The 20,092-nt window shown below is 41.3% G+C and overlaps 1 protein-coding gene across 3 annotated transcripts in view; it reads right to left on the bottom strand.

Annotated features, from left to right (window-relative positions):
- SMG7 (SMG7 nonsense mediated mRNA decay factor) overlaps window positions 1–20,092 on the bottom strand; it is a 145,864-nt gene that overhangs the window by 101,960 nt on the left and 23,812 nt on the right. The window lies entirely within an intron of this gene.

Raw genomic sequence — 20,092 nt, 5'->3', positions numbered from 1 at the left:
TTTCATTAGTACTGACTGTGGCCTTTAAAAGGCCAAGGCTACCTGCATGTCAGTACAGAGGTGGGTGGGAGCAATCTCCTTGAAGGGTAGGTGCAGGATGTGTGCTATTGAGGTCAGCTGGTGAACTCCTTGTGTCTTAGACCCCTTTCACACTGAGGCGCTTTTCAGCGCCTGAAAAGCACCTCTCATGCCTCCCCAGTGTGAAGGCCAGAGTGCTTTCACACTGGGGTGGTGCACCTGTAATAAGCATCTTTGGGGCGGTTTATACCGCCCCAAAATGGGCAAATCATTTGTGCAGCGCCGCAACACGGGCACTTTTAACCCTTTCTTCGGCTGCTAGTGGGGGTTAAAAGTGCCCCGCTACTGGGCGAAAAGAGCTGCTAAAACAACAGTAAAGCGCCGCTAAAACTAGCTTTACTGCTAACGGACCTCCCGCCCTTTTGTGAAAGTAGCCTTAAAGTGAATGTAAACCCTCTCCTATACCCAGTGAATAGCCTCAGATGATACACAGAGATGAAACAAATCTCCCTACACAAGTTTTACTTGTATATCTGCTGTCTTTCCATTTCTACACTCTTTGGAAAGTGCAGATTGTGTTAGAAATCATGTTTCCTCATTCACAGTGGGTGTGGAGTCTGGGCTTTCACGGTTTGTGAGCCGATTGGAGGAAAGGCACACACCCCCACTACATATAGGCAGAGAAATGAAGGAACATGCAGAGATGTACTGCAAATAGGCAAATTCTCCCTCCCCAACACAAATTTTCAGCTGCTGTTATATTGTGTGTTGGAGAGTTTGTCAGACTCATGATAGAGGAACACAGCAGCAGAAAGACAAGACACTTAGAGCTTTGGAGAGAGATAAGTAAACACTACAGATAGCTGTGCCTAGGTCAAATTTAATGAATGGGGTTTGCAACCACTTTAACAGTTTTTATGTCCTTAGCTAGACACCAGGAAGTCATGAACACTTTCATGGAACAAGCTGGAGGCTGGGGTAAGGCCTTGTCCTAAAATACATAGAAAGTTTTTTTTTTTTTCTGCATCAGAAGTGCATTAATGGTATATTGGCACACAGGGCAGTTGGAATTTAGAAAAAAAAAAAAAAAAAAGTGAATTTAGCATTTAAAATTAAAATGATAATTTAATGATGAAAATCATCATTTAGTGCAAAATGAGTTTCATAGCCATTTTTGAGTCAGTGACAATTCCAACGTCTTACTGAGATGTATGCATCACAGACACAAATTCCAGATATAACTCAAACATCTACAAGCTTATTTAATAAGCACAAAGAGAAAAATAAAGAAAATAAATAGCCGCTAATCAAAAGCCATTTAGTTCAGGTTTAGCAACATGATTTTTGATGGGTTACAATATGTAGTACTAGCTAACAAATAAGCAAATGTGTATAAAAGCTATAGTAGGTCAGTATACTCTAATAATCTGAAGGTCATTTTCCACCTAACAGAAAAAGGCTGACTCAATAGGGACCACCTGAGACTTTCAGGAGAATCAAATTCTATTATCTCAATAAATGAGATCATAATAAAAGGAAGACTGTACCACAGCAAGTGCATGCACTCATCGACATGCCATGGTGCCAAGCCGGTGAGGAAATGGGAGACGTTTCTCCCGGCATCAACAAAACTCATCTGTCAGTTTAATTGCTACCTCCTATCTACATGTGCCTTCTGCGAGACAGAGTCGGGTTTGCGGTGCGTGCATGACAGACAGAGCTATTTAGTGGGGAAAGGAGGAGGGAGACAGGATACACAGGGCAGACAATATAAAAGAAAAACTTTAACCCCAGAGACCTGCACCACTATGAGGACTTGAATTGCTCCCGCTGTCCCGGTGTCATGTAAAGAAAGACCAGCGCCATTGCAGATGGGCACAGCGCTAGATCGAGAGAGGGCTCAAGGTAAAGGCGTGCTCAAAAGTTTGCATACCCTTGGAAAAGACCAGCGCCATTGCAGATGGGCACAGCGCTAGATCGAGAGAGCGGTAAAGGCGTGCTCAAAAGTTTGCATACCCTTGGAAAACTGGTTATACCGTATGTACCATTTTTAAAGAAAACAGTGAGCAGGCCAAACACATTTCTTTTATTTCTCATGTGATTCATGTTCAATTGCATGTTATAACAGAATGGCACAATTCTAAAACAAAACATGGCAACATGTAGACAAATGACCCCTGTTCAAAAGTCTGCATACCCTTAAAGTTTGAATACTGTGTAATGCCCCCTTTTGCATCAATGACAGTGTGCAGTCTTTTTTAATAGTTGCATGGGGGCCCAAATTCTTGAAAGTGGTATAGCTGCCTATTCATCTCGGCAAAATGCCTCCAGGTCATGCAAAGTTTTTTGGTCATTTTGCATGAACCCCACATTTGAGATCTCTCCAGAGTGGCTTGATGATACAGGAAGTCCCCAAGTTACGAACACAATAGGGACTGTAGGTTTGTTCACAAGTCGGAGTTGTTCGTAAGTGGCACCACTGCATTAGTAAGTGTAACTTCCGGTCAGAACACTGCATTTGTATGTGTAACATCCGCCTGTGCATGGATGTGGGATGTTCCGGGCGCTTGTTATATTATCTGAGGCTCTTCTGGCCATGCAGTACATGTAGTACTGCAGTACGGGATGTGTCCGGAGGTATCCAGGACCAGCGTGGAGCACAAGTGGCCGGCATTTGAGGCCGTTCGTAAGTAGGAGTCGTTCGTAACTCGGGGACTTACTGTATTAAAGGTAAGGAGACTGTGATGGCCACGCCAGAACCTTCACCTTTTTCTGCTGTAAATACTGGAGGGTCAACTTGGCATTGTGTTAAGGAGCATTGTCATTGTCAAGCATATCGTAACCGGGCTTGTTGGTGGCATTGGCGCAATAAAGTTTTCTTTCTGGTAACTCAACCATGCAGCTCATTTTTGTTCAAGTATCGTTGTATTGTGCTCTTTGAAACAACCAAACAGTCCTTTTCCAGAGCAGCCTGTATTTCTCCAGAGGTTACCTGTGGGTTTTTCTTTGCATCTCAAACAATTCTTCTGGCAGTTGTGGCCGCAACCTTTCTATGGTCTACCTGAGCTTGGCTTGGTATCAAGAGATCCCTGAATTTTCCACTTCTTAATAAGTGATTGAACAGCAGACTGTAATATTCAAGGCTTTGGATATCCTTGTTACACAGGTCTTGACAGTTCTTTTCCGCTCCCCAGGGCTCAGTATCTATTCTAGCTTGTTCAGTTCATCTACACGAAAGCCAATAAACTACTTCACTATACATAGGCACTAACTGCACTTTAAAAAGCCACAGATGTGGGAAATTAACCTTTAATTGCCATTTTAACGTGTGTGTTACCTTGTGTGTCTGTAACAAGGCCAAACATTCCAGGGTATGTAAACTTTTGATCAGGGCTAATTAGGCGTTTTCCGTTATTAGGATTTAAGAGAAAGAGGCAAAACACGATCACTATACTTAAATAAGTTTTTGGTGGCGTGATTAGTCATATTTTCAATATCAATATTTCTGCCAGGGTATGCAAAATTTTGAGCACAAGTATAAATTGGGGGGTGGGATGAGGGGGCAATATACATAATGGAACATTTTTTACCTTAAAAGGTATTGTATTAAACCCAAAAATGTAATCCATTGCAGCTTACCACTAGATGTGCTGGCTGCATTTGTTTTGTTTTTTGTTCTTTTTTAGGTTCTTCCTCCTCTGTTTTAACCTGGTGATCTGGCCAGTAACACATCTCCTGTGATAGAGTGTCCCCAATCTGAATGAATGAGCGCAGGGGGCACATTTGGACAACAACATTGTCCGTTCGGGAGGAGGTGAATGTTTGCTGTACTAGCAGATTTAAATACACTAAGACATTTAGGCTGAACTCCAGCTAACACTTTATAAGCAGTTACCGTAAACAGCCCCCCCCCCTTCTTGGGAAGGTTTTACGAAAACAAAAGATGATAATTGTATTCACCCCTGTCAGTGTTAAATGGTTTGTCTCATCCCATGTACTTTACATCTGCAAAAAAGCTTGTTCTGTTGAAAAACTACAGACTTAAGCTGGATACACACTATACAATTTTCTGTAGATTTTTCCTTCAGATTTACAAAAACCATATAATATGAGGTCCTTAAGAGTTACAATTCGTATGCAATCAGACAGGCCCTTGCACTACATGGTTTTGATAAATCTAAAGAAAATCAGACAAAGGTTTTATATTGTGTATAGGGTCTTATTGGCCAGATCACCAGGTGAGAAAAGAAGTCTTAAAAAAAAAAAAAAAAAAAACGCAGACATCACATCTAATTGGTAAACTGCAATATAATAAAAAGGTTTGCTTTCAGGTTAAATACCACCTAAATGCAGGAAATTAAAAGGGGAAGTAGGGCCAAAGCTATTTTGGCCCTACTTCTCCTATGGATCACAGGACTGCATTTTGTTCTGCACACCTGTGATCCTGTTTTCAGCAGTCAGCAAGCTAAAGCCAGTGGTCACCCCACTCACCTGACTTCACACAAAACTCGTCCAGGCTCTGGATCGATCCTGACTTTAAAGTCTGGATTCACCCAGATTCCTGAGCATTCCTGAGCAGCAGCTGGTTCACCCTTCTCAGGAAGCCGCTGAGAGCCTGAGCCAGCCACTCCAGCCCTCCACAGCCCAGAGCTCCAGTGAGCGCTGGCAGGGAAGAGCAGAGAGTCAGTGACTGATAGTCACTGGCTCTCTGCAAAGCAAGAACTGAGCACTTGTCTTTGATCGCTTGGTTTGCGGTCTTCCAGGCAGCAGGGGACAGATGCAGCATCGGGCTGATGCTACATCCACCTACGTGAGTATATGCGTTTACCCCCCCGCCAAACTTCTCTTTTAAGGTAAAAGATATTCTGCCCTTAATGACTAAGTAAAAACTGAACTATTCACACTAAATCTGATGAAAACATGAATGCAGAGGGAATTTTCAGAGACAGCTCCATGTAAAAAATAAATAGTGGATCAAGACATAATTGCTGTCAAAGTTCTAGGCCTATCATAACTTAATCTGGAAAAGTCAAAGTTGGTCCAATTTCCCTGGCCAACAAAGATGCCTGGGGACACAGCTATATTTGTCTTTTCTTTACTATGTTAACAGTTTATGTTGCACAGGTTTGAAAGAAGTCAAGTTCATATGAAACATTGAGGATGAGCCATTATTTGGAGGGTTTAAGCCTCAGAATCTTTAAATTATATAGGATGTGAACTACTACTACTTACATTTACATCAGTCCCTGCCCTCAAAGAGCTTACAATCGAAGGTCCCTAAAGCCATCCACAGATGGAGCGATACCCCCAGCAACACAGACAGTGTTGATAGGGGAATCTCTTCCGGCGAAGCCATTGTGTTCTCCCGGCTGGGGAAGCCATCCCCGCCAGGAGAACACAGCGATTGTGGCTATAATAGCAGCTAGCAATAACCGCATGCATAATCTGACAGGGTGGTTGTACCAAAATTGATTGATCAACTTGGGTACTTTCAGCCTGTCCATACCTGATTTGAATCTTGGCCGATCCCTGGCGTCTATTGCCAGCTTTATTCACATTCATACCTACACATTCCGATTTATTTTCGGTGTTGATACAAAAAGAGTCCCTTGCTGCCCTGGAAATCATACATGCATACTAAAGCATTTTAAATATTTGATCATTCATTTAGAGTGGCCTTTCTCGATTAGAGTTTCTCCAAAGGCTGCTAGGGGTTCCTCAGACAGGTAACAACTGTCGTCAATCAGCAAGATCTTTTTAGCCATTTGCAGGAGGTAGAAATATTCCTGCTGACCACCAATGTAAAGAGCATTGTTCCCACTGACCACCAATGTATACAGCATTCTTCCCACTGTTTACCAGCGTAAGAAGCGGATTTAGAGAATTGTTACAAAAAATAAATAAAAAAAAAATTACTTTTTTTTTATTTTTATCAAATTTATTTATAATATTTATTTAATTTATATTTAATAAAATGCTATTGGAGTAAAAATCTATCTAAAGATAATTTTCCATTTAAGACACGTTATTAAATGTCATTTATTCAGCATGAAATGGAGCTTAGTTTTGTAGCAAGAGGCTGTATATTCTGCAATAGTTACATTTTTGGTAAACTCACTCATTCAATGAATCCAAGCTCTGTAAGCTGAGATAACATGCACTGCCTTAATGTGCCTTAAAAATTCACACAATTTCACAGTAACCATTACATAACAAAATTCAGGAATATTTCTTTATCATCGTTTTGCAAATCTATGTACACTACAAACTGTATGGCTGAATCAGTTTGGATATCGCTGTTTTACTAACCTGACAGCTTAATTTTTATAAAATAGGAAACCTTCATTTTTAAAGATTTTAATTACCAGCAAGAATAAGTGCTTACATTTAAAGAGCACCTGTCATTTCAGATCCATCATGACAGCCCGTTAGTGGGCATCCACTTACCTGCTGCCACGTCCCTCACCTTTCTGTGTCACTGCCACATTACCAGCCGTCCCATTAAAGTGAATGGGGACTGTCGGTGAGTCAACAGTAGGTCAGAGAAGGAGCTGCTGCGGGACAGAGATGACAGGTGCTCTTTAAAAATAATTTAAATCATGATTTTCAATTGTGATTTAAATCAAATCCACCCTGCATCAATCAGCAAGATCTTTTTAGCCATTTGCAGGAGATAGAATTATTCCTGCTGGCCACCAATGTATGAAGAAGGAGAAGGAGGAGGGCGAAAGAGGATCTTACCAATGTACATTTTTTTTTTTTTTTATTTTTTTTTTTACAGAAAAACCACCAACCAGCCCAACAAGTCTCCAGCCTCATCTGGTGAAGAACATGTTAATCATTTACATTACACTACATGCCTACCATAGCTGAACGCACACAGTTTCAAAACAGGTTCAAATTGCATTAGGATCAAGTGCAAAGCCCTAGCCTGCAGAGAGTGGAGGGTGCAGAAACATGTCAGAAATGTGATCTGTCACTGCCGGTGCGGAGAATAAATGCACAGAGAGAAGAGATGAGGACATGACTAGCAGCTCTAGGAAACATCTACCTAAAAAGGTGTGTCTGGTCATACTAGATGAGCATGCCAGACCAGTGCACAACTCAGCTGTAAAATGTACGGATAATAATGGTTACCCTTTCGAGTCTACACAAAAATACACAAGCACCCAAATGATGTGGTGAGATAATTGTCAGACAATGGAAAGCAAGGTACTATTTCAAAGACATAATATTTTACTATCAAAAAGACAATAGCACTGTTGTAGAAGCCACAAAAACTATACAGATCAAGTCAAGATGGATTCAAAAACTATTAATGGTTTTACTGTTTAATCTTCGTTTCATGCCCCTCAGATCAAACTCCATTCTGATTTCAACATTACAGCTGTGACAAGGCAAGTGTGTGTGTGTGTGTGTGTGTGTGTGTGTGTGTGTGTGTGTGTGTGTGTGTGTGTGTGTGTGTGTGTGTGTGTGTTAGACCGCTGCTCTCACACAAAACGAAGAAAGCCTTTAGCTGCAGCTTCTTGTCAGGAATAGAAATTTTCTGCTGGGGAAGCATTAAACAAAAGAGAAAACAGCAAGATAATGAACACTACTCTTTGAATCCAACCTGACAGTTTCTGTAGGAGTTACAACTGGGTTTTAATCCAATGGGACACCCCTGGGGTTATACCTGTTCAATCGCTTGGTAACACAAATTGATACATCAACCAATCACATGGCAGCAACTCAACGCATCTAGGCATGGTGAAGACAACTTGCTGACGTTCAAACCGAGCATCAGAATGGGGAAGAAAGGGGATTTAAGGGACTTTGAACGCGGCATGGTTGTTGGTGCTAGATGGGCTGGTGTGAGTACTTCAAAAACTGCTAATCTACTGGGGTTTACACACACAACCAACTCTAGGATATACAGAGAATGGTCCAAAAAAAAAAAAATTCCAGTGAGCGGCAGTTGTGTGGACGAAAATGCCTTGTTGATGTTAAGAGGAGAATGGGCAGACTGGTTTGAGATGATAGAAAGAAAACAGTAACTCAAATAACCACTTGTTACAACCAAGGTATGCAGAATACCATCACTGAACACACAACACATCGAACCCTGAAGCCAATGGGCTACAGTAGCAGAAGACCACACTGGATTCCAAACCTGTCAGCCAAGAACAGGAAACTGAAGCTACAATTTACACAGGCTCCCCAAAAATTGGACAATAGTAGATTGGAAAAACGTTGCTTGATCTGAGGAGTCTCGATTTCAGTTGTGACATTCAGATGGTAGGGTCAGAATTTGGTGTAAACATGAAAGCAAGGATCCATCCTGCCTTGTATCAACAGTTCAGGGTGGTGGTGGTGTAATGGTGTGGGGGACATTTTCCTGGCACACTTTGGGCCCCTTAGTAGCAATTAAGCATCATTTAAATGCCACGGCCTACCTGAGTATTGTTGCTGACCATGTCCATTCCTTGACTACAGTGTACCCATCTTCTGATGGCTACTTCCAGGAGAATAATGCACCATGTCACAAAGCTCACATCTTCTCAAACTGGTTTCTTGAACATGACAATGAGTTCACTGTACTCCAATGGCCTCAACAGTCACCAGATCTCAATCCAATAGAGCACCCTTGGGATGTAGTTGAACTGGAGACACGCATCACAGATGTGCAGCTGACAAACCTGCAGCAACTGTGTAATGCCATCATGTCAATACGGACCAAAGTCTCTGAGGATTCTTTCCAACACCTTGTTGAATCTATGCCACGAAGAATTGAAGCAGTCCTGAAGGCAAAAGGGGGTCCAACCCGGTACTAGCAAGGTGTACCTAAAAGTGGCCGGTGAGTGTAAATTCTGGTACCATTGTGACAGACTAGGAGCACAGAGAGAGCATACTGCATGAAGGCGGATCACATGGAACCCAATGTGTGGGCATTTATTGGGAAGCTTGGGTGTACAGGAGGGGTGGTGATGGGACTCAGCCCAGAGAAATAGTCCACAGGGCAGATATAGATATATCTATATCAGAGTACAGACAAAACAGTTAACGAAGTAGCTATATGGCACTGCGAGGGGAGAAGAAATTTAGGGTGGTAATAAAGTACAGCAAGGGTGAAGATCACAAAGGCACAGAGTGGAGATATAGCACAGAAATTGGTTAACAGTCCATGGGATGGCAACAGGACACAGCAAAGGGGAATGAACCTCAAGGTGATCCTCATTGTGACAATAAGACAGAGCAAGGGGAAATGATCCTCCTGGTATTATGGCACAAGGAGGAGAGAAGAGCTGCAGGGCAGCAATACAACACCGCAAGGGTTAACAGTCCATGGAGTGGAAATATGGGACAGCAATGGCTTAATAGTCTATGGGATGGCAATATGGCACAGCAACAGGGAATGGACCTCAAGGTGATCCTTAGGGCGTCAATAAGGCACAGCACAGGTTAACTGTCAATGGAGGGGAATTATGGCACAGCAAAGGGTTAACCATCCCTGGAGAAAAAAATATTGCACAGCAAAAAGGGTGATATAGGAGGGTCCTCGGACTTACACTGAGGGAACCTGGTGGCCTTGGGCTGCTGACGAGGTGGTCTGGATGAAAGATGGCTTTTCTTGGGGGGTCCGCAGAGGCAGGTTCTCAGGCAAGTGCTGGGTCTTGAGAGGGAGGGAGTGAAGCCGGGAGGTGCAGGCAGGAAGGCAGCTGAACAAGGGGAGGCAGAGTGCAACTCCCGGAGGCCCAACCTAAGTCTTAGGTCCTGACAGGCACAGACAGCATACAGGGTCCGGTAGAAGAATTGTGAACGGGTTCCCCCATCCCATGTGTTTATACCTGAGCTGGGGCACGATCTCGTGACCCAAGGTACAACCCAATTCCGAAAAAAGTTGGGGGAGGGCCATGTTTACCATGGTGTAATTCTTCTTTTAACACTCTATAAAAGTTTGGGAACTGAGGCCAGTTGCTGTAGTTTTGGGAGAGGAATGTTGTCCCATTCTTTCCTGAGCATATCCTGCTCTAAAACCTGGATGTATCTTTCAGCATTAATGGTGCCTTTCCAGAAGTACAAGCTGCCCATTCAATATGCACTAATACAACCCCATACCATCAGAGATGCAGGCTTTTGAACTGAGCGTGGATAACAAGCCAGAAGGTTCCTCTCCTCTTGGGTATGAAGGACGCAGCATTCACTATTACCAAAAAGAATGTCCAATTTCAATTTGTCTGTCCACAGAACTGTTTTCCACTTTGCAACAGACTATTTTAAATGAGCTTTGGCCCAGAGAAGACAACAGCATTTGTGGATCATGTTTAGATACGGCTTCTTTGCATTTTTGGATGCCATAGTGAACTGTGTTCAGACAGTGATTTTTGGAAGTGTTCCTGAGCTCATGCAGGGATGTTCTTTCTGTCAGAATAAACTCTGAAGGACTTTCCGGAGTTCCGCTGAAACTGTCTTGCCTACACACAATCACACCAAAGTCCGACCAGCTAGAACGCGGTGACGTACAACGGGACTAGAAAAAGGAAGTTCAATAGCAAGTAGCCAATAGTTTCCGTCTCGTACTTGCTTCAGAGCATGCGTTGTTTTTGGTCCACCGGAACAGCATACAGACAAGCGATTTTCCCGAAAGAAACTGATTCCGTTGGAAAGATTTAAAACATGTTCTATTTCTAGGTCCATCAGAATTTTCAAAAAAAAAAAAAAAAGTCCGATGAGGCCCACACACGACCGGAATGTCCGATGAAACAATTCCGGACTTTTGCTGCCGGAAAGTCCGACCGTGTGTACACGGCATTAGAGTCAGTGAATCATGTTACCAACCTGTTTGCCAATGAACTAAATTAGTTGCAAAATGTTCTTCCAGCTCTGTTAGCAACACTTACTTTGCCAGCTTATTGTTGCCCTGCCCCAACTTTTTTGGGAAGTATTCCTGTCAAATTATTTATTTTTTTTTAAATGGTATATTTTTTCTCAGTTTAAGCAAATGATGTTTTTTATTTTCTATTGTGAATAAAATATGGGTTTAGGAGATTTGCTAATCAGTGCATTTGTTTTTTTGTAGATTTTACACAGCTTCCTACATTTTATGGAAATAGGGTTGTAGGAGTCTGCTTAACCACTTAAGGACCGGAAGGATTTGCCCTCTTAATGACCAGGCTATTTTTAGGGATACAGCACTGTGTCGCTTTGACAATTGCGCCGTCGTGCGACGGTGTACCCAAACAAAATTTATGTCCTTTTTCCCCACAAATAGAGCTTTCTTTTGGTGGTATTTGATCAAATCTGCGCTTTTATTTTTTAGTTTATAGCACAAAAAATAAAAACAGTAACAACTTTGGAAAAAAAAAAAAAATATTTTTTTTTTACTTTTTGCTATAATAAATATCCCCAGAAATTTTTTTCTTTAGAAAAACAGTTTAGGCCAATATGTATTCTTCTACATATTTTTGGTATAAATTACAATAAGCGTATATCGATTGCTTTGTGCAAAAGTGATAGCGTCTACAAAATAGGAGATATTTTTGCGGCATTTTTATTATTTTGTACTAGTAATGGAGTTCTGCGATTTTTAGCAGGACTGCGACGGACAGATCGGACACTTTTTTGAGACCACTGATATTTATACAGCGATCAGAGCTAAAAATAGCCACTGATTACTGTATAAAATGTCCCTGGCAGGGAAGGGGTCAACACGATGGGGCGATCAAGGAGTTAAGTGTTCCCTAGGGAGGAGTTTCTAACTGTGGGGGCAGTGTACTGACTAGAGGAAGAGAGATTGCTGTTCCTGATCACTAGAAACAGCAGATCTCTCTACTCCCCTGTCAGAACAGGGATCCGTTTGTTTACATTGACAGATCCCCGTTCTGGCTCTCTGAAGAGTGATCGCGGGTGGGCAGTAAATATCGTGGCCGCCGGCCACGCAAATCAGCTCCGGCATCACGGACACGCCCCCCATCGCTCTTAAAGTGGCCGACGTACACCTACGGCAATTAGCGTATAATGATGGCGTGGTTGGGAAGCGGTTAAAGTATACTAAAAAGACCTCCAGATCTTAGAAGAGTGGCTCAGTTTCTGAGCAATAGTTATTTGTAAATGAAGGCTTAATAGCATTATAGATTTAGGTAAAAAAAAAAAAAAAAAAACCCACCCCCACACACTTTTCCCTGAACAAAACAAATTTTTTGTTCAGCTTTTGGAACCTGTTACATGTTCCACTTTTTAGGGTTGCGAGTCTGCCAACGGGTGCGTGTAGCCTGGAAAACATGGCAGGGGCGCGTGGGGGAACCGGCACTCACAGGGTGTGTGGAAGCAATCCTGCAGCTGCACAGGGTAAAGTGGGGTGTTTAGCCCAGCTGGAAACCCATCTTTATATAAGGCCATCATTGTATCCTCATCTGATCAAGAGTAGGAAGTAGACAAGGTTCATGTCACAGTTATAGTAGAACCAGGGTGACCACACTTTAAGAAATTTAGAGTGAACATCGTTCAGTATATAATTGAGGTTCTAATAAATTATGATGTCTATCATATTCTGCTTCACTTCCGTTAAATTCAAAGAAGATGGTCTCCAAATTTTAGTTATGATTTGGCACGTGGGTAGAAAGATAAAAGGCCATTTGTTTTCTTTTATTTATCAAGAAAGTCAGAAACGGGTCTGGCAAAATAAATGATTAAATAAATAATGGTAAAGTCTCCCATGGGTTGGGAACCAGATTTCCAGAGGTCTGGTCAAAATATATACCCATATTCATTATTTTCAGACCTTGAAGGCACTGCTACCAAATGCAGTAGTGTACGCCCTGTGCCACACATCTCCAAAGTTGCATTGAGTGTGAATTTAGCCACACGATCTGGTCAAGGACTATCAGAACAGCACTTCAGTGGAACGCTTTGCTGCTGCCAACCAAATTTTTCTGAAATATCTAGCATTCCTCCAGATCCCATTCTCAGTTAAAGTGAAAGTTCACCTTTGCATAAAAAAATGAAAGGTGAACGAATCTCGTTCACCCTCCCAGGTCCACACTGTACTTACTTCCATGGGTGAAGAGCTGTTAATGCCCGCATAGCAATCCCAGGATTTGAAATCACTGCTCTTCTCCCTCTTCTTTCTGCAGTGCTTCTGGGATGGATCACAGCGATTCTGATTGGTCATCACAAGCACAGAGCATCGCTTTGATCTGTCTCAGAAGCGCTGCAGAAAGAGCAGGGATTTCAAATCCCCAAAGCACTCCACTTGCTGCGCTGGCACCGACAGCTCATCTTCCATGGAGGCAAGCACAGTGGGGACCAGGAAGGTGATGGGGAGTGTGTACGATGTCAGTTCATCTTTTTGATTTTTCCTGAATAGGTGAGCTGGAATTTAGAGTGGTCCACAGAGGATCATTAATCTACATTCTTATCTTCACCTACGACCAGCAACTATGGGCAACAAGCAAAAAGTACAATGTTATAAATGAAGGCTGTGGCAATAATATTCACACAAGTCATGGGTTTACTTTCCAAGAAAAAGTGAGGCTTATGGTAGTTTAGGAGTTTCCCAGAGAGGTTCCTTTGTAAACAGAGGTGCTAGTTGAGGTGTGGGCTGTACATGTTACATCCAACTGATAGTGGACCACAGGGCACACCAAAGAAGTATTGGTAGCCTGGTAATGATTTGAAATACCCCAGAAGAGCTTAAAGGGAAGTTTACCTTTTCAAAAAAATATTAAATGCACATTTTTTGACAGGTAAAAAAAATGTGCATTTACAGTTTCTTTTTTACTTCTGAACCCAGGATCAGCAGATGGTGCAATGTCAGGCTTCTGCAAGCGGTCAGTGTAGCAGTCTTCCCATACCACCCCCCCCATATCGTCAGGCAGTTCAGTCCAGGAAGCTCAATGGACTACAAAAGCGCTCACCAGCATCCTCACAGTTCACTGAGAACTACAAGCAGTCTTTTCAAACTGACAGCGGATGCGGGGAGAAGATCCCTGTCCCACTAATGGGCAGGGGGGTTGAAGCTGCAGAAAAGGGAACAGGTTACATGTTCTACCCTAAAAATGGATGGAACATGTAGCATGTTCCCACAGGTGAATTTATACTTTAAAGCCCATATGTGGGCAAAAATTAACAATTCCACACAGAACCAAGTGAACTCACAATAAACGTTCCATGTTCAATGAATGGGGATTTTCTTCATTTCACTCAAGGTATAACTCAGAACCATGGCTACATAAAAATATTCCAATCGTCTCAAGAAAACAGGTGGTACAGAAGGCCAACATCTGGATAGCTTGAATGGTTTGAAAACAGAAAATGTTTTAAATGGTACCCCAATGTATTAAGGCAATGTATATTAGTTGGTACCTTACAAAACATGTGGCACATCTGAAAATTGGGATGTTTTAGTGTGTTGGCAGATTATTCATTTCAATGAGTTGGAACATGTTAACACACATGCCTTAAAGAGGAAGTAAAGTTGATACAGTTGTATGCAAAAGTTTGGGAACCCCGAATTTCCATGATTGTCATTTGATAAATATTTGGGCGTTTGGATCAGCAATTTCATTTTGATCCATCAAATAACTGAAGGACACAGTAATATTTCAGTAGTGAAATGAGGTTTATTGGATTAACATAAAATGCGCAGTATGCATCAAAACGAAATTAGACAGGTGCATAAATTTGGGCACCCTTGTCATTTACTTGATTTGAATACCTGTAACTACTTAGCACTGATTAATTGGAACACACAATTGGTTTGGTGAGCTCATTAAGCCTTGAACTTCATAGACAGGTGCATCCAATCATGAGAAAGGGTATTTAAGGTGGCCAATTGCAAGTTGTTGTTCTCTTTGACTCTCCTCTGAAGAGTGGCAACATGGAGGCCTCAAAACAACTCTCAAATGACCTGAAAACAAAGATTGTTCTACATTATGGTTTATGGGAAGGGTACAAAAAGTTATCGCAGAGATATAAGCTGTCAGTGTCCACTGTGAGGAACATAGTGAGGAAATGGAACAAAATGACAAAGGTGCCCAAATTTATGCACCTAATTTCGTTTTGATGCATATTGCGCATTTTCTGTCAATCCAATAAACCTCATTTCAATACTGAAATATTACTGTGTCCTTCAGTTATTTGATAGATCAAAATACTTGATTTGATTGTAGCCGTATTTGTATGTGTTTGGTTTTCTCTTTTTTTTTTTTTCTTCTTCTTTAACATGTTGCTTAAAAATTTGTGAATCAGTACTGCTTGGACCTTGAAGAAGGGGACATACCCCGAAAGCTTGTCCTGAAAAATTGTATGTTAGTGCAAATAAAGAAAGTATCACGGACAGTACTCAATTTTCATAGATCAAAATGAAATTGCTGATCCAAACACCCAAATATGTATAAATGACAAAAATGGAAATTGTCAGGGGTTCCTAAACTTTTGCATACAACTGTAATCAACTGGCTGACAGGCAGGGTATTTCTGACAGAAGAGACCCTGCTTTATAAACAACTTAAAAAAAAAAACCCACACAGTTCATATAGTTTTGGTTATAAAATTTAGCAAATAATCTTTGTAAATGTCTGCTACATTTACCGTATTTATCGGCGTATAACATGCACTTTTTTCCCCTTAAAATGAGGGGGGGGGGGGGGGAATCGCAGGTGCGTGTTATATGCCGATCCCCACTGATTGTGATTAGAGGAGCGAGCGGAGCCGACATACACAAAGCCGAGTGTACTTCGGCTGGACTCGGCTCCTCTCGCAGTCCCGCCCCTGACTGTGAGCAGAGCCGAGTCTAGCCGAAGTACACTCGGCTTTGTGTATGTCAGTGGCGCTTGCTTCTCTCCTCTCCCAATCAGTGGAGATGGGTCTAGCAGAAGTACACTAGGCTTTGTGCATCTCGGCGCCACTCGTTCCTCTCCTCCGGCGGCGCCAATTTTAAATGACACTGGGAAGGCTGCAACGGCACTGGGAAGGCTGCAATAATGACACGGGGCTGCAAAGACACTTGGGAAGGCTGCAATAATGACACGGGGCTGCAAAGACACTGGGGAAGGCTGCAGATGGACACTGATAAGGCTGCATTGATGGGCATTTAAATGTAAGTTTTTTTCCTTAAAATTCCCTCCTAAACTTGGGGTGCGTGTTATACGCCGATAAATACGGTAAATAACCCAAATCAGTATATAATATTTATGCTGCATGAAAGTTATCGAATACATATATACAAACATTGATCAATTCTGATTTACTGACGGTCTATCATTTCATGAGGTCCTAAAATGACAGGACAGTACAAAATACCCCAAAATTAAATATATACACACACACTATATATATATATATATATATATATATATATATATATATATATATATATATATATATATATATATATATATACACACACACACATATATATATACACACATATACATACATACATATATATACACACATATACATATACATATATATATATATATATATATATATATATACATATATATATATATATATATATATATATATATATATATATATATATATATATATATATATATATATACATATATACATATACATATACATATACATATATATATACTAGGGCTGCAACTAACGATTATTTTCATAATCGATTAGTTGGCCGATTATTGTTTCGATTAATAACCTTAAAAAAAAAAAAAAAGTGTGGTGTATAATTTAGTTTAATATATGTAAAGTTTAAAAAAAAAGGAAATTTATTCCTAAATATCTCAATGCAGTGGTAAATATAAATTACCAACTTTATGGTTAGGGAGCAAAAGCTCTAATCCACTCTGAGAATAAGACAGAGGAGATATACTGTATATACAAGTAGAGGAGATCTACTGTATATACACAATTAGAGGAGATCTACTGTATATACTATTAGAAGAGATATACTGTATATATTAGAGGAGATATACTGTATATACTATTAGAGGATATATACTATTAAAGGGTGAATCTGGTAAATATCATCAGATTCAGAGATCAATTGTTTTCATTCAGCGAATGTACAAAGATTTTTCGTCTGAATATTCTCGTCTGAAAATTGATCCATGTGGCCAGCATAAGGCTCGGTACACACCTATGCAGTTTGCTTTTGATCCGTTTCTGCAGTGCTTTTTGCACACGTGATTTTGCTGCGATTTGCGTTTTTGCATTTTTTTGGGACAATTTGTTGTTGGGCAAATTTAAAAACACAAATTGTTGCAAAAACGCATTACGTACTTTTTAGCAGCTTCTCCGTTTAAGTATATTGAACCAAAAAAGCACCGGTTGGCGTTAAGGAAAAAAAAAAAAAAAAGTCCCTGACCCTTTCCAAATACGCAGCGGCTGAAAAAAGCAGATGTGAATGTAGAAAACCATAGAAAACCATGTAAATGAACTGTAGTGCGTTTCTGCAAAAAGCACATAGGTGTGAAGCAGGTCTAAGACGTTTAGTAACATAATGGGGTTAAAAAAAATAAAATTAGCCCTTTAGATAATCACTAGATAATCACTACTGTAAATGGTTGATTTTTTACTGTAGAACTGTGAAAGTAATATTTACAGTAACAGTTATTTTCTCTTTTTGTACTATAAAGGGCTGATTTTAGTTTTTTTGACTCCATTATGTTACTGTCTGATTAATCGATTATGAAAATAGTAATCGATTAATTTCATAATCGATTAGTTGTCGATTGATTAGATGTTTAAGTCTTAATATATACACACACACACACACAATCTCACAAAAGTGAGTACACCCTCACATTTTTGTAAATATTTTATTATATCTTTTCATGTGACAACATGGAGGAAAAATTACAATTTCCTGTCCCCTCAAAATAACTCAACACAGCCATTAATGTCTAAACCGCTGGCAACAAAAGTGAGTAAACCCCCAAGTGAAAATGTCTTGGGACCAATGAGCCATTTTCCCTCCCCGGTGTCATGTGACTCGTTAGTGTTACAAGTTCTCAGGTATAAATGAGTAGGTGTGTTAAATTTGGTCTCATCGCTCTCACTCTCTCATACTAGTCACTGGAAGTTCAACATGGCACCTCATGGCAAAGAACTGAGGATCTGGAAAAAAAAAAAAAAAAAAAAAAAATTTTGCTCTACATAAAGATGGTCTAGGCTATAAGAAGATTGCCAAGACCCTGAAACTGAGCAGTAGCACAGGGGCCAAGACCATACAGCGATTTAACAGGACAGGTTCCACTCAGAACAGGCCTCGCCATGGTCGACCAAAGAAGTGGAGTGCACATGCTCCCGGCATTGCTGCAGAGGTTGAAGGGGTGTGGGGGTCACCCTGTCAGTGCATAGACCATACGCTGCATCAAATTGGTTTGCATGGCTGTCGTCCCAGAAGGAAGCCTCTTCTAAAGATGATGCACAAGAAAGCCTGCAAACAGTTTGCGGAAGACAAGCATACTAAGGACATGGAATACTAGAACCATGTCCTGTGGTCTGATGAGACCAAGATAAACGTATTTGGTTCAGATGGTGTCAAGCGTGTGTGGAGGAAAACAGGTGAGGAGTACAAAAGACAAGTGTGTCTTGCCTACAGTCAAGCATGGTGGTGGGAGTGTCATGGTCTGGGACTGTATGAATGCTGCCGGCTCTGGGGAGCTACAGTTCCTCTCCCTTCGGAGACTGGGCCGCAGGGCAGTATTCCAACATAACAACCCCAAACACCTCCAAGACAACCCACTGCCTTGTTAAAGAAGCTGAGGGTAAAGGTGATGGACTGGCCAAGCATGTCTCCAGACCTAAACCCTATTGAGCATTTGTGGGGCATCCTCAAACAGAAGGTGGAGGAGCGCAAGGTCTCTAACATTCACCAGCTCCGTGATGTCATCGTGGAGTGGAAGAGGACTCCAGTGGCAACCTGTGAAGCTCTGGTGAACTCCATTCCCAAGAGGGTTAAGGCAGTGCTGGAAAATAATGGTGGTCACACAAAATATTGACACTTTGTACATTTTCACTTAGGGGTGTACTCATTCTTGTTGCCAGTGGTTTAGACATTAATGGCTGTGTGTTGAGTTATTTTGAGGGGACAGCAAATTTACACTGTTATCCAAGCTGTACACTCACTACTTTACATTGTAGCAAAGTGTCATTTCTTCAGTGTTGTTACATGAAAAGATATAATAAAATATTTACAAAAAACTGTGAGGGGTGTACTCACTTTCATGAGATACTGCACACACACACACACACACACACACACACAAATATTTGTTTATTTTTACACTTTTTTTCTTTTACAACGATTGGTTACTACAGTGGTGATCACTGCATAAGCAATCATTTTTGCTTTGCGAATGGCATCCATTTGTGTGCTATTCTGATAGCTCTGATTGGCCTCAGGTATCACATGGTACAAATCCACGACGATTAGCCCTGTACCATGTGATCACTGTGCCCAATCACAGAGATCACCACTATAGTACACATAGGCTATGAATGAAAGTCATGGTTTACAACTGACATGCGATTAGTCACATGGTACTAGGGTTGCGCACAGTGGCCCTTTACAATGATTTGTGTTCCATGTGAGTCACAGATCGTGCCGCTGTGCAGTCCCTAGGTTGGTGCATGAGGTGCGTGACTGGGAGATCGTTGTATGATGACCACCCGAGATAGCTGTGCAGGCTGTATTATTATAATAGGCCAGGCAAGAGGTGGTTAAGAATCCTATAAACAAACCAGAAGTTCTGACTTTACAGGCTGCATGCTTGTTGCCTGTCGGTAACACAGCAAGTACAGAAACAAGAGACAACTAGGAAAAAGCAATGTTAGCTCTCAGTACAGGTCTACATAAAGAATAAGTTTATCTGTGGGAACATGTTCCACCCACCTTTAGGGTGGAACGTGTAACATGTTCCCAACTCCTGCAGCCTCTCACTGATACACCCCCTCATTGTGTCAGCGAGTAGGCATCCTCTCCCTGCACCCGCTGTCACAATTTGAAAAGAATGTGGCCATGCAGGGCCCTGCCCACATGGCTACGTCATTCATTCATAGAGATCTGTAGCAAAAGCCTTTGCGGCTGATGGCTTGTAGGTCTCATTGAACTACC

Source organism: Aquarana catesbeiana, linkage group LG07 (assembly GCF_042186555.1).
Source record: "Aquarana catesbeiana isolate 2022-GZ linkage group LG07, ASM4218655v1, whole genome shotgun sequence".
NCBI classification, from domain to species: Eukaryota; Metazoa; Chordata; class Amphibia; order Anura; family Ranidae; genus Aquarana; species Aquarana catesbeiana.
This window is presented reverse-complemented; position numbering and strand designations above follow the sequence as displayed.